The sequence below is a fragment of the Balaenoptera musculus genome, chromosome 7, assembly GCF_009873245.2.
Source record: "Balaenoptera musculus isolate JJ_BM4_2016_0621 chromosome 7, mBalMus1.pri.v3, whole genome shotgun sequence".
NCBI classification, from domain to species: Eukaryota; Metazoa; Chordata; class Mammalia; order Artiodactyla; family Balaenopteridae; genus Balaenoptera; species Balaenoptera musculus.
This window is the reverse complement of record NC_045791.1, coordinates 41,417,050-41,433,167: the sequence shown is the minus strand read 5'-3', so window position 1 is coordinate 41,433,167 and position 16,118 is coordinate 41,417,050. Positions and strand designations below refer to the sequence as shown.

Below are 16,118 nucleotides of genomic sequence, written 5' to 3'. Positions count from 1 at the left end.
CAAACAGCAGATTACAGGCAGTTATAGTTTAAATAGCCTTTCAATCCCCAAAACTGTCCAAGAACACCTAAACAAAGCATTTCAAAATAGCACCATTAGTGGCTCTGAGAGATCACCCCAGGCACTAAGAGAAGGTTATTTTCTTTTCAGTGGATCTCCAGTAACTACATTCAGGAGAGAAGATGCCCACATAGGCAACCTCAGTCCCTAAGAACCAAGTGTTCTCAAAAATAGGAATGGGCACTGGGAATTCCCTGGTGGTCCAGTGGTTAGGACTCAGCGCTTTCACTGCCGTGGCCAGGGTTTGATCCCTGGTCGGGGAGCTAAGATCCCACAAGCCGCGGGATGAGGCCAAAAAACAAAACAAAACAAAGGAATGGGCACTGTATCCAACTGCAATGCACTGTCTCTATGTGGTCTCCAATACCAATGACCATCAGGACAGACTTTCAAAGGCACACACACCCCTCGGTGTTGCCATTCTGATTGGGAACCTTCCTTCTGGCTACTCTTACACTTGCCACATGCTCACCACTTCCCATCTACCTTTTCTTGTGGTACTTGTGAGTGAAGCTGCTCACCAGATCATAAACTTCCTTGAGCAGAGGGATTGCACCTTTGCATGGACACCATGCCCCCCATCTCTGCATCTCACAGCTGATACCTACTGACACTGTCTGCAAGCCCTACAGCCAGATGATCTTAAGGAAGGAGCTATCTAAATGAGCTGTTTTAAAACAGCCCAGGCATTTCTATAGTCTTTAAAGGTATTGGTTTTCCTGCTTTCTGACAGAGTTTTTAAAAATACAGGTTTAAATGTTAGAATTCTGTGATCAATGGGGCAAGCCTCGATTTACTTTGCAATCTAATCTGTACAGGACAGAGAGAGCCCAGGCATAAATTCTGCACCAAACTGCATGTGCCTATCTGAACCGCAAAGGTTAGGGTGAGTTTATCCTTGATCTAAAGGAAACCTAACCTCAGATGGCTTCAATCATTCATCTACTCAGAACTGATTATCGGGTAACTTCGTATTTATGTCTTGATACGTAATAGCATTCAAGTACCGATTTGCTTTAGGTTTTAGTAAAGAGAGTAATGAATTTAACTGGTAGTCCTATAATCATAAGGTTATGATTTATACTTGGTTCAACGAATTTTTTTTATCTAAACCGAGTTAAAAACTCAATCTATGTCCAGATTCACAAAAGTAACTCTCAGTTTTGTTTCAAGCTCACTGTTGAATACGCTACTTACACTCTAAGACCCGTCCGTTTACAAACAAGCTACAACAACTCACCCAGGACCAAAAGCTTATCTCATCAGGTCTGGGCTGTCCAGGTCTTCTAGGCCTGGCCTGCTGTTTCCAGCTTCCACAGCCCATCCTTCCTTCCCCACAGCTGAAGCCTCTTGACCCTTGCCCGCACCCTCCCCTCCCTGGCTTGAGCCAGCGGGAATTTCTAGAATAAGAGATTTAAACAGCTTGAGCCAAGTTGTTCTTGCTGCTTAACGAGCCCTGACCTTGTTGTGTCTAATAACTGGGCTTCTCTCTCCTGCAATCCACAGGCCTGGGTGACCCTCTCGCTCAGTTCTGATAACTGAGCCCGGGCCCCTCGCTGGATAACCTGTAAGTCCCTGGGCTCTGAGGTGCTGCCTGACTCTTGAAAATCCTCCAGGGCACCAGAGGTGCACCCTGAACCCACTGGGCTGCAGCTGATCAGGGGACACAGGTGCTCTGTCAGGCTACTCTGCCACCCTGCGCCACTCCCTGCCAGGCCACCAGCACTGCAGACTCCTGTTCTTTCCTCCTGGCGCACAGGACTTCCAGCTGCAGGTGCCAGCGCTGCTGTCCCCACCTCCGGGTGGAGGGTTCCTGGCCCAAAGTGGGCCTCACAAGGAAATGACTCATATCACAAAAAGCCGAGGGTCCTCTGGCCAGAACACAAATAAGTCACAGGATCTGAATCTTAACCTATCAGAAATTAAAACCTCAGCAGTGAGACATCAACAAAGCAAAAGCAAATAGGATATATCTGTTCGCTGAGAATTCAACACCCCCAGGCTGCCTGTGGGTACTCAAGCCACAGCACCCTTGTTCACTAGTTCTAAGATGAAACCCGAGGAAAATCAGAAATGGCGGCAGCTGTGTCTTCCCTGGGTGGAGGGGAATCAGAGGACTTCTTATAAACCACTTCAAAGCTAACATCTATGGCTACTGAATATGAAATACGGAATATGAAAAATAACTAGATAATTCTCTGCAAGAAATCAAGTCATCTTCTAAAACGCTATTAACAAAGCTAAATTTATATGGACATTTTTATCCACAGCCTAAAAAAAAAAATCAAACATTAAAAACTCTAGATGGCTAAACTGTCTTCCATTTCAAAATAACATAAAAACAGCAACCTTCATTTTCTGGTCAAAGCTTATTTTTGCAACACCTATCATTTTCTACAGAATTCTAGCATTTTCTGCTTCCTACCACTATTTTGTAGAAAGACTTTTCCCCCTTGGCATTATATCTTTGCTTTTTGATCTTGTTAACAATCCTGAAAATTCCAACCTTGCAATTTTTTCAGTCCTGGGAAGGAATAACACACAGTCATTTAAAAACCAAAAGCAGTATCAATGTTTCCTCAATGACACAGCTGCTGTGAGTGACCAGTGAATAAAAGTTTGGGTTTTTTTGTTGTTGGGTTTTTGTTTTGTTTTGTTTCGTTTTTGGCAGGGGCTGAGGGGGTAGGTGTGGCTAATGACTTCTCTCCAAAATAATTCTCAAAGTTATCGAACACGTGGTCAAAAACAGTAAGGCATTAGTAAATCAAGAAGTACTATGATAAAGTACTATAATAAAGCACAGTGAAAATACATGAACAAAAGAGGTTGCTCAAGGACTCCAGACAGGAGAGGACCCACTCTGTGTGCCAGGCATTACATGGTGCACAAATTCTGTATTACAAACCCTAAAAAAAAAAAAAAAAAAATGAGGCATATGATCCAGCAATCCGACTTCTGGGTATTTATCCAAAAGAACTGAAATCAGCATCTTGAAGAGCTCTCTGCACTCCCACGTTCCCTGCGGCTTTATTCACAATAGCTAAGACTGGAAGCACCCTAAATGTCCATCAACAGATGAATGGACAAAGAAAATGTGGCACATTTGTACAATGGAATATTATTTAGCCTCAAAAAAAAGAAAATCCTGGGCTTCCCTGGTGGCGCAGTGGTTGAGAATCTGCCTGCCAATGCAGGGGACACGGGTTCGAGCCCTGGTCTGGGAAGATCCCACATGCCACGGAGCAACTGGGCCCGTGAGCCACAATTACTGAGCCTGCGCGTCTGGAGCCTGTGCTCCGCAACAAGAGAGGCCGCGATGGTGAGAGGCCCGCGCACCGCGATGAAGAGTGGTCCCCACTTGCCGCAACTAGAGAAAGCCCTCACACAGAAACGAAGACTCAACACAGTTATAAATAAATAAATAAAAGAACGTGAATTTCTTTAAAAAAAAAATAAAAAAGAAAAAAAGAAAATCCTGTCATATGCTACAACATGGATGCAACTTGGGGACATTATGCTTGCTCGATGAAATAAGCCAATTTCAGGAGTACAAATACTGCAAAGATTCCAGTTCATATGAGGGATCTAAAGCAGTCAGACCCATAGAAGCAGAAGGTAGAATGGTGGTTGCTAGAGGCTGGAGCGGGGAGTGGGGGGGAAATGGGGTGTTGCTATTCCATGAATATAAAGTTTCAGTGATGTAAGATGAAAAAGTTATACCAATGTGCTATACAACACTGTGCTTATAGTTAACAATACTGGATCATACACTGCAAACTTAAGTTTTAAGTTTTTTTTTTTTTTTTAAACCACAACTTTTTGCAAGTGAGGAAACAGGCGCAGGAATTCAGATTATGCTGGCTTCAAAGCTCCCATCCCTTCTACTGCTTCATATGGCCTACTTGCAAGAGAAGCATAAACAACATAGATTAGCATATAATTATGGGCTAAACTGCAGGGTAACAGGAAAGGAGAGGGGACAGGGAACCAAAGAAGACTGAAGTAGTTGGGGAAAGCCTCAAAGTAGAGGGCAACTTAGGCCGACCCCTGAAGGTCAAGCTGAGCCCACGGAGACTGCAACAAGCCTGGCATCTGGGTGCAAACACTGGGCTGGTCCAAGCTAAGAAGGCATGCTAGGATATCGCTTTCAAAGGCTGCAAAGGTAGCATTATGTAGAACAAACTCCATGCTTCCAGCTCGTGAACTAAACACAGAGGGCTAAAAATCAAAGCAAAACCAAAGGAACTGGTCAGAGTACCCTAAGCCATTTATAATCTAGCCTTCCAAATTTGAGTGTTTTTTGCATCCTGGAAAAGGCCTTGCTATTGACAAATAAGTACAATATAAAAAGTTATAAGGCACAGCCCTCTATCAGGGTCAGTCTGAGTTAAAATGATCAGACTTCAATGATCAAAGTACAAACACCTCAAAAGGCTGTCTGAGCAACCAAATAATGTATATCCAGGGCTTTCAAATCATCTCGGTTCCCCGACCAGGGATTGAGCCAAGGTCAGGGCAGTGAAAGCGCCAAATCCTAACCACTAGACCACCAGGGAACTCCCTCCAACCTATTTTTAAGTAGCAGAACATTTTTCTTGTACAATTTTGAAATGATGAAAAAGATATTGATCTCTCTAGGAAAATTTTTCAGCTGTCTTTAGTTTTCTTAATTTTTTTAAAGTTTTTTTGATGTGGACCATTTTTTTTTTTTAAGTCTTTATTGAGTTTGTTACAATATTGTTTCTGTTTTATGTTTTGGTTTTTTGGCCGTGAGGCATGTGGGATCTTAGCTCCCCGACCAGGGACAGAACCTGCATCCCCTCCATTGGAAGGCGAAGTCTTAACCACTGGACTGCCAGGGAAGTCCCTAATTTTTTAAATAGGAGTTTCCAAGTCCCCTCTCCAGCCCTTAACTTGACTTATGGCCTATATCTCACACTCTAGCCCTTAATTATATGCCACTCTGTGTTGTTTATCCTTTTCTAATATGTGGACAATATGGTAAAGTAGAAAAGACAGGAAATCTGAAGTCACAGTAATCTGGATTCTTGTGCTAGCTTGCCAGTATTTTTCATATTTTTTTTTAACTTTAGAGCAATCTTCTTCAGGTGTGTGTGGGGGGACATTAAATTTGAAAAAAATTCATCTTAAGTTCAGCAAGTCCTTCAGTTTTAATTTCAGTTATATTCTGTTCAATTTAAATAAAACTATTTTATTTTAATGTCTGAAGTAAATTTCTGAATGGTAAAATTACTTTTCTGTACTTTTAAAGAAATTTGTATCAGAATATAGATTGCTTCTGTCAATGGGAAAACAACTTTTAAAAGGAAAAGCCTTAATTAGTTTCAATTGAATGCGAGAAGGGCCCAAACCCTGCCCTCTGGCTGAAAACATGGATTCAAAAACCACTGGCAACTACCAAAGTGTGGGCAAAGGGTCAAATATTAGATGAATATGATGATTACTGCATCATTCATTTGTAAATAACCTGTTTTAAGTTAACCATTCGCCTTACATTGTCAATTACGGTATTATCTGTAAGATGATCAGCTCTTTTAGTTTGGGGTCCTGGGCTAATGAGGTAAGGACTTGAGTCTCTTCTTAGCTTCATGTAACTCCAGACTACAGGCGTTTCACGAAGGCACAATAGATGATCTAAAACCACACCTGTACTAGCAAACAACTTCAAACCCCCTGGTAATGATCCATAGTTCAGAAGCTGTTTATATGAGTGGTAACAAATTATTACACTTTAACTTAATAAGCCCTGTGTTTCCCACAGTTGGTAGAGAGATAAAAGTAGAAGCAGTATGGTGTCTAGAAAAAAGACTATTGGACTGTATTTCGGGCAGGGGGGCGACACTGGCTACACCACACAACAGATATGTATATCCGAGAGGGTTATGTCTGTACCACTCAACAGATGTGTATGTCCAAAGGGTTCTGGCTATACCATACAACAGATGGATGACCTTGAACCAGTCTCTTAAATTTGCTCGCCCTGACCAGCTTCGTATGCAAAGTCAGCAAATTGAATTAGATGTGTTCAAGCCCTTCCGATACTAAAATTCAATCTAAGTCCACAAACCCTTGATTAATTAACTCCGAATTTAACAAAATAAGGCATGTAAAATCCTTAACACAGTGGCGAGCACGCCGTACGCATGTCACAAATGGCTGGCGGCTGTGAATAAAATAAGGTGGTTCAGGTTTGTATGTGTTGTACACAGCATATATTTGAGTATCTTTGGTGGGATTTTCTAAAGGAAAAAAAACCACACACTTTAAAGTCCTATTTTAATCAGCATTGTTAAATCAAAGGAGCCCCCAATGAAACAATAAATTATGAAGCTCTACATGAGAGGACATGAGCCTCTCAAAATCAACTGGCTTTGTTTTGTTTTGAATTAGACTTTCGGTGAACTCTTGGCAGCACGCAGGAGGAAATCATGAGAGCGGTCAAGACTCACTGGCTCAGCACACATTAACTCAAAACTGCTGTATCAACGTTGCAGCTGGGGAAGCAAAGATCAGCGAGACCCTGCCTCTGGGTCCAAACAATGGCAAGTGATGAGTGTCCTAGGGGTACAAACTGTTGAAGGGTCTGGATAAGTACAAGGCTTCCAGAAAAAAAGGTCTCACACTAGTGTGCCACAGATATTCTGTCTGGCCCACACGCTTTGTTGGAGTTCCTACTTGAGTTGGGTTGCAAACACTCAGAAATCCAGAGGTCATCCCTAAATAATGGTCTAGCTTCTCTTGGAAGTTTGGGAGTGCCAGCAGTATTGAGCCCGCATTCCTACTCTGCGACACCCCACGGCAGCAGTGCAGCCCCTCGACCTCCACTACTCCCTTAATTAACCCCACCACTGGGGCTGAGGCTCAGCCCTCCCCCTCAGCTCACTCCCTTGCTGGCTCAGGATCCCATTTTCCTTTGCTCCCTCCACCTGCGTATAATCAAGGAGAGCTCAAGAGCTCTGGAGCAGAGACGACTGAGCTGGCACCTCCACTCTGCCACATACCAGCCATGTCATTATCTTAGGCAAGTAATTCATCTCTTAGCTTCCCATCTGCAAACCTGGGTATTAACAGTATTTACCTCATAAGGCTGGTGTGAGGGGAAATGTGTCGTTACCTGCAAAGCGCCTCATACACAGCAACTGCTCTATAAATATTAGATGTTACTACTCTCTGGCCCCTGAAGGCATGTCAGTTTCAAACTTCTGTCCTAGAGCTTTAATAGTCCAAGGTTACCTAGTAAATTATTTTATGATCAAAAAGAAAATGGCATATGGTGAAAGCTGTTCAGATACAGCTTAAGCATTATGAGACCCACTGCTCACAAAGGACAAATATTATGATTTCACGCACATGAGATACTTAGAAGAGGCAAAGGCACAGAGACAGAAAGTAGAATAGAGGTTGGAGGGGCAGGAGGGAGTGGAGGATGGGCAGTTAGTATCTTATGGGTATAGAGTTTCTCTTGGGGAAGATGAAAAAGTACTGGGGACAGATGGGTGATGACTGCAACAGTTGGAATGTACTTAATGTCACTGAACTATACACTTAAAAATGGTTAAAATGGGGCTTCCCTGGTGGCGCAGTGGTTGAGAATCTGCCTGCCAATGCAGGGGATGCGGGTTCAAGCCCTGGTCTGGGAAGATCCCACATGCCGCGGAGCAACTGGGCCCGTGAGCCACAACTACTGAGCCTGCGCGTCCGGAGCTTGTGCTCCACAGCAAGAGAGGCCACGACAGTGAGAGGCCCGCGCACCGCGATGAAGAGTGGCCCCCACCTGCCACAACTAGAGAAAGCCCTCGCACAGAAACGAAGACCCAACACAGCCAAAAATAAATAAATAAATAAATAAATTTAAGAACAGTTTAAAAAAAAAATGGTTAAAATGTAACTTTCGTTATGTATACTTTAAAACAATTTTTAAACAATGAATGACAGAGCCGACATAATTTCATCTGCTGCTGTTTGCTAGAATCAAGTTGTTAATGATCCCAAAGACCCCCAATACGCTACAAGTTCATGTTCTCAAAAGCCAACTACTGCATTTCCCATAATGGTTTAGGAAGAACTGTATTAACTATTTTAACAGCTGTGCAGCACAACCGTGGGCTTTCTTCTCAATCTGGAGGCCTCATGGGGATGCATCTGTAGCAGATACAGTTATGAGGCCAGTAGGATAGCTTTTAATACCTGTCTACAGCAGTCGGGCTGTTCTTCCTTCATTATAAAATGCTCCACACAGACACCTCATTCTCTCTTTTCTCTCAAAAATATACAAAATGGGCAGCTTCCTGCCAAGTACTACGGAACTGGCTGCCTTTGAACTGTGGGATGCCGCGTAACAGTGACAAGACGTTTTAATCTCCATGCCTGTTCTACAATAGCATTCAAAACGCTCACACACAAGAGTCTTGCCAGGCTGTAAATCAACAAGCACAAGAGAATGCCCCAAACTATTTCAATCAGGGTCTTATTTTTTAATTTCTATATGTGGCTGCTTTCTGTGGTATCGGTCCTTCATTTTTTAAAAAAAGTACGTAAAATATAAGCAAATTTAAAACTCTGAAAACTGCATTTAACCTGAGAAACACACACACACATTATATCCAGTATACATTTGCAGTCTTCCAACTCAGAACCACTGCAAATATTTATTTCCTAACATTTACAGGGCCACCCCCCATGAGTGACAATCTTGAGTCAGACAAACTGCACTTAGCTCCTTCTAAGAAGAAACTGCACTGTACTTCGAAATTTCTTAACTAAACTGATGCCTTTTTGGCAGTAATGTTGTTTGGCAGGAAAGATCCCTCTAAATACTACTGAATAATCAAAGTGATAGAATATATTTTATCTTTTAAATATTACACTTTGAGTACCAACCCAAACTTGGGATGGGAGAACTACCTGGTACCATGATTTCCACTGCTGCCTGAGAGTTAAGAGACCAACCCAGGTGACTATATGTCCTATATATAAACCCTCAAACACTGATGATCATTTTCCCCTGCTAAGACCAAAAAAAGTATTCCAGAAAGACAAAAAGGGAAAAGATCATAGGCAAAGTGCACATTTTATATCTCTTTAAAGCCAATGTGTGCATCAAATGACAAGTATTTTTATACTCCAGGGATCAAAGGCGGAGAAGATAAATGTTTTAAAAACTCACTAAAAAACAGCCTCAAACAAAACTGTCTCCATATAAGAAATGGCTTCAATTTACTAGCCAGCATAGCAGGAAACTGTGAGCAGAGGAGTTGGTATTTTTGTGAGTAGAAAACGTGGCCTTCTCTGTCCAAGCTGCATATACGCCAAATAACAAATCTGTATTAAACAGGGCTGGGAGAGTTGTTGAATTAGAAGACAAAAAGAGAGTATGACCCCAGATCTGCTGCTGTTATGCGCTGAGTTGTGTCCCCCCGAAATTCTTGTTGAAGATTTAACTCCCAGTTAAGTGAATGTTTGAAGACAGGGTCTTTATACAGAAATAATCGGGGCTTCCCTGGTGGCGCAGTGGTTGAGAATCTGCCTGCCAATGCAGGGGACACGGGTTCGAGCCCTGGTCTGGGAAGATCCCACATGCCGCGGAGCGACTAAGCCCGTGAGCCACAATTGCTGAGCCTGCGCGTCTGGAGCCTGTGCTCCGCAACGGGAGAGGCCACGATAGTGAGAGGCCTGCACACCGCGATGAAGAGTGGCCCCCGCTTGCTGCAACTAGAGAAAGCCCTCACAGAAACGAAGACCCAACACAGCCATAAATTAATTAATTAATTAATTAATTAATTTAAAAAATTTAAAAAAAAAAAAGAAATAATCAAGTTAAAGGAGACCCTTGGGGGGCCCTAATCCAATATGACTAGTGTCCTTATAAAAAGGGGAAATTTGGAAACAGAGACAGACGATGTATAGAGAGAAGATGATGTGAAGACAGTTATAAGCCAAGGAGGGGAGCCTAATACACATCCTTCCCTCTCAGGTTTCAGAAGGAACCAACCCTGACAACACCTTGATCTTTTTTTTTTTTTTTTTAAACATCTTTATTGGAGTATCATTGCTTTACAATGGTGTGTTAGTTTCTGCTTTATAACAAAGTGAATCAGCTATACATATACATATATCCCCATATCTCCTCCCTCTTGCGTCTCCCTCTCACCCTCCCTATACCACCCCTCTAGGTGGTCACATGCACCGAGCCAACACCTTGATCTTGGACTTCCAACCTCCAGAACTCTGAGACAATAAATTTCTGTTGTTTAAGCCACCTAGTTTGTGGGACTTTGTTACGGCAGCCTCAGCCAACTAATACAACTATTTACCAACACATACGGCCTCTGATTCAACACAACCCAGTCCTCAGGGACCTTTCCTATCAAGTGAACATAAGACAACACCCATGCAAATATCTTGCAAATCTACAAATGGCTATGTAGTAGTCAGCACTCTAAGGCACAGTGGGTTACAGAAGAAATCTAAAACTCTTTCTACCCTCTCCTAATTGGCATAGGAATGTACAGTGCGTCGCAAATTGACCACACCACTATAAATCAGGGCCAAGAATGTATTTTTTAAAAAGCAAATTCTATACTTATCAGCTCACCACCAAAAAAGCAGAGTCAGTTTTAAGACAGGATTTTTTCCCAGGACAAATGGCAAATACAGCATAAATACTCTCATATTCTGTGAAGTCTGGATACATAAAGATGTGTTATCCTCTGTGTCTCACCCCCTTGGGACACAATTTTACTGCAGGAATATGACGTCACTGCCCTGCTTTTGTCCACCAAACAGAACATAATATGCCTTCAATATGTCAGCCTGTTTTACCTCCCTAAATACATAATTGATTTTCAACATTTTATGCTCCAGTTACTGCCCCAAAGCAGATTGGGACAAGTTCACATTGCAAATGCTCCTTCTTTTCAAGTGCAAAAGGAGTGATCAGAACAGTTAACGAACTCTCTTCAATTTTCCTTGGAGGAGTCATTTGCTTGCCATTTCTCCAGTTTCTCCGTCACTCACATGTACATCCTCATGCATCAAAAAGGATCCAGAACTTACACAACTTGACTAAAAAACAGCCATATATTATACTATGAGAAGCAACCAACAAGAAGAGAAGAAGGAATTGTCTTTATTTAGAACACTGAACGAGTAGCTAGTTACATTCCCAACAGAAACAGAATTAGGACCAATGTCAAAAAAAATTAAAAGCTTAAACTTCCCTTAAAAAAAAAAAAAAAAAAGTAGAGCTATAGATTTAGGTCATTTTATTTTTAACCACAGCCTTCTAAATGACCTGAATATCCCAACATCCACTCTAAATGACAAGTTTTGTAATTCCTATGAATAATTTAGTTGGGCAAATTTGCTTTACTTGTTGAATAAAAATGTTACTTTAGAAAATGACAAGCCAGTTTTGCCCACAATAATTTTCAGTCTGAACATCTTCCATTCCTCTTAGGAAAAAATAGCATGGGAGGGGAGAGAGCAACTTTAACACTGGGTCTCTGGCACGGCAGGGGCTTCAACAGCCATATGGAAAGGGGCAGTTTTTGTTTACCTGAAGTTTTTGAGCTATTCACCATCTCCAAAAAAAAAAAAAAAAAAAGCCAAGAAGTACCAAGGTATTTTAAAGTTCCAAAGGCACGTGTTTGAATTCAGCTTCTGAAAGACATTACTATTAGCACAATCAGTTACAGTGACTTTCTTAGAACATCGAGTGAATAATATAAGCCAGAATGTTTTACTTTGACATCTACTAAAATGCAAACAGCAGCAGCATTGGCCTCAGCAACAATATGGTCTGGGGGTTTTTGTTTTGTTTTTAAATCCAATTTCACTTTCACAAAAGCCAGTATCTCAAGTAGAAAAAAACTTATCCAGAATGTTGTTGGCCTTGGGAAACAGAACGGCGGCGTTCATTACTGGGGGGTGGGGCTCAGGGAAGGGGGGGGTGTGCCTGGTTCCTGGCTCCTTTTAGGTGGAGAGCAGGCTTCTTTCTAGCTTACCATCCTGGCCCTACACTCACCTCTTCCTAGAAGGCCTAGTGAAATATCTCATCCTTGAAGTCTGGGAACAGAAACTGGGGATGGGGACGCAGCCCCTCCCATCTTCTTCTTCCTGGATGCCAAGCTACTCTCTGGAGGCACACATCTAAGTCTTCTTAAACATCCTGGCTCTATGGGGACAGGCCTCTGCGTGGGGAAACCCTGATGGTCCAGCACCACGTGAACAGCCAGACAAGTCTGACTACTGTGGGGCTCAGGTTAGGAAGCCCACTGTTGACATACATTTAAGACACACTCTCCAATATTAGTTCCATCAATAAAAAAAAAAAAAAAAGATACAATTTGAATTCCTGATGTTGTCTTTCTCCTGTCTCTATGAGAGCTCGTTCAGAACTCAGATTGACAGGAAAAAGTGGGGTGTCATTTAGCGCCCCTCCCTCAAATCCCAACAATATAAAGAATGAGTTTTCCTGTTTAAGGGATAGACTTTGAGATCTTACTCTCTTTAAAAAGTTTATTTTACTTCTAGTAACCTGTGAGACAACAGAACAACTCTGAAACCCAAAACACTGACTTTTTTCCATTTCATTCAAAACTGACAACGAATCACTGTTACTATTATTATGACCAATTCTCGCAGTATTCCAGCTCAGCCAGTGATTAGAGGTAGCTGAGTGAACTTACCCATATTACTCACACTCATTTATAAAACGGGAATAGTGATATCCCTACCTTGTGGGTATAATTTATAGAGTGACCGAAATAATGAGGATTAAAGGAACTTGTACATAAAGCACCTGGAATGTACACAGTAGGTAGTGTTAAATAAATGTCATCTCCCAGGCTCATCTCTTCAAAACGGACACACTCATTGAGAATCAGAAGGGGCTTTAGGAGATTATTCCAATAAACCTTTCTTTTACTTTTAGATGAGGAAATTGCGACCCAAAGGTCACTCAGAGAAAAAAAATCTAAAGCTTTTCATTCATTTCTCTAAACACTTATTTCTGAATGTTATTCCCTTCCCACACTCTTGAAATAGGATTTGGTGGATTACAATCTGTACACCAGAGCCACGTGTTAGTACTGGATCTTCCTTTACTGTACAAAGGACGGAGAGGAAGACTCACAGAGTTTATGGGCATGACTGCCCTTAGGCCAGGCCCACCACCGGATGCTCCCACGCCTTTTCATTGAAAGAGCAGGGAAGGGCACGGCTGCCTTCCCCTAATGAGTCATGTTTCTGGAATCAGCCTAACTCTTCCTTGATTCCCTCTTTGAGTGAGGTCACTTTTCTCAATGGCTCCCAGCAACCCAAAATCCTTATTTTATCAGTTTCTGAATCTATTTCTGTCATTTCTAAGTATTTGCCTATTATCACAGTTTCTCAAATTCTCCATCTAAGCCACAAACACATCAACCAATAATTTATGCGAGTGACTAAGCCTTTTTTTATATAAAATTAAGGACAGGAATATTTACCGTGTTTTCTGAATGATATTATAACTACCATTTAAGAAAACTTCTCCAGAGTTGAATGCTGCCAAAGACTAGGTCCCTCTATCTATCCCATCTTTCAAGGAAGTTCCTAAGGGAATGAATGGAAGGTACCCACCAAGGGCCCATATTTGCTTTTTCCTCTGGTTCTTTAACATCTGGCCCACCTATTTCCAAAAGAGGCCTTTTTCTCTCTCTTGTGAAATGCTGAAAATACTCGAATAGCACTCAACTATTTTACTTGTGGGTAATCAATAAATTGCATCACTGTTGAAAGGCTATCAAATTCCACTTTCCATTCAGTACTAAGTACACAGTTTTGCACATTCTCAAATGAAAATGAAGCTTTGGGCAACCCATCAGGTACTTCTCCAGTCTGCTTTTAGTTCTTCAAAAAACAGTAGTTTTGGGGGGGGACAGGGTGGCGCGCGCGCCATTTCTAGTCGTTTTCAAAGCGCCTCGCGCTGATTCTCACGGGCCCGGCCGCCGGCCCCAGCTCTGCCCCGGATTGGTAGCTTATGTCGATCTTGATGAAAGAGCCATTGATGCTCTCAGGGAATTTAATGAAGAAGGAGCTCTGTCTGTACTACAGCAGTTCAAGGAAAGTGACTTATCACATGTTCAGAACAAAAGTGCATTTTTATGTGGAGTTATGAAGACCTACAGGCAAAGGGAGAAACAGGGGAGCAAGGTGCAAGAGTCTACAAAGGGACCCGATGAAGCAAAAATCAAGGCCTTGCTTGAGAGGACTGGTTATATACCCTGGATGTAACCACAGGACAGAGGAAGTATGGTGGTCCTCCACCAGACGGTGTGTACTCTGACATGCAACCTGGAATTGGAACAGAAGTCTTTGTAGGTAAAATACCAAGAGATTAATATGAGGATGAGTTGGTGCCCCTTTTTGAAAAGGCTGGTCCCATTTGGGATCTACGTCTTATGATGGATCCACTGTCTGGTCAGAACAGAGGGGATGCATTTATCACCTTCTGTGAAAAGGAAGCTTGCACAGGAAGCTGTTAAACTGTGTGACAGCTATGAAATTCGCCCTGGTAAACACCTTGGAGTGTGCATTTCTGTGGCAAACAACAGGCTTTTTGTTGGATCAATTCCGAAGAATAAGACTAAAGAAAACACTCTGGAAGTATTCAGTAAAGTCACAGAGGGTTTGGTGGACGTTATTCTCTATCATCAACCCGATGACAAAAAGAAGAATCGGGGGTCCTGCTTCCTTGAGTATGAGGGTCACAAGTCAGCAGCACAAGCCAGACACCGGCTGATGAGTGGAAAAGTAAAAGTATGGGGAAATGCAGTTACAGTTGAATGGGCTGACCCTGTGGAAGAACCAGATCCAGAAGTCGTGGCTAAGGTGAAAGTTTTATTTGTGAGAAACTTGGCTACTACAGTGACAGAAGAAATATTGGAAAAGTCGTTTTCTGAATTCGGAAGACTTGAAAGAGTGAAGAAGTTGAAAGATTATGCATTTGTTCATTTCGAAGACAGAGGAGCAGCTGTTAAGGCCATGGATGAAATGAATGGCAAAGAAATAGAAGGGGAAGAAATTGAAATAGTCTTAGCCAAGTCACCAGACAAGAAAAGGAAAGAGCGCCAAGCTGCTAGACAGGCCTCCAGAAGCACTGCGTATGAAGATTATTACTATCACCCTCCTCCTCGTATGCCACCTCCAATTAGAGGTCGGGGTCGTGGTGGGGGGAGAGGTGGATATGGCTACCCTCCAGATTACTATGGCTATGAAGATCACTATGATGATTGCTATGGTTATGATTATCACGACTATCGTGGAGGCTATGAAGATCCCTACTACGGCTATGATGATGGCTATGCAGGAAGAGGAAGAGGAGGAGGAAGGGGAGGGCGAGGTGCTCCACCACCACCAAGGGGGCGCGGAGCACTACCTCCAAGAGGTAGAGCTGGCTATTCACAAAGGGGGGCATCTTTGGGACCACCAAGAGGCTCTAGGGGTGGCAGAGGGGGTCGGGGGTCCTGCACAACAGCAGAGAGGCCGTGGTTCCCGTGGATCTCGGGGCAACCATGGGGGCAATGTAGGAGGCAAGAGAAAGGCAGATGGGTACAACCAACCTGATTCCAAGTGCCGTCAGACCAACAACCAACAGAACTGGGGTTCCCAGCCCATCGCTCAACAGCTGCTTCAGCAAGGTGGTGACTATTCTGGTAACTATGGTTACAATAATGACAACCAGGAATTTTATCAGGATACTTATGGGCAACAGTGGAAATAGACAAGTGAGGGCTTGAAAATGATACTGGCAAGATACGATTGGCTCTAGATCTACACCCTTCAAAAAAAAAACTGGCTTATCTGTTTCATCTTTAAGTAGCAATTTGCTGCCATTTGTATTGGGCTGAAGAAATCACTATTCTGTATATACTCAAGTCTTTATTTTTTCCTCTTTTCATAAATGCTCTTGGACATTATTGGGCTTGCAGAGTTCCCTTATTCTGGGAGTTACAATGCTTTTATCCTTTCAGGCTTCATTGTAGCTTCAAAACAAG

The 16,118-nt window shown here is 42.5% G+C and overlaps 1 protein-coding gene and 1 pseudogene across 6 annotated transcripts in view; one reads left to right on the top strand and one right to left on the bottom strand.

The window, feature by feature from the left end:
- The window catches only part of TANC1 (tetratricopeptide repeat, ankyrin repeat and coiled-coil containing 1), a 240,369-nt gene that overhangs the window by 189,630 nt on the left and 34,621 nt on the right, over positions 1-16,118 (bottom strand). The window lies entirely within an intron of this gene.
- LOC118898449 lies at positions 14,001-15,899 on the top strand (annotated as a pseudogene).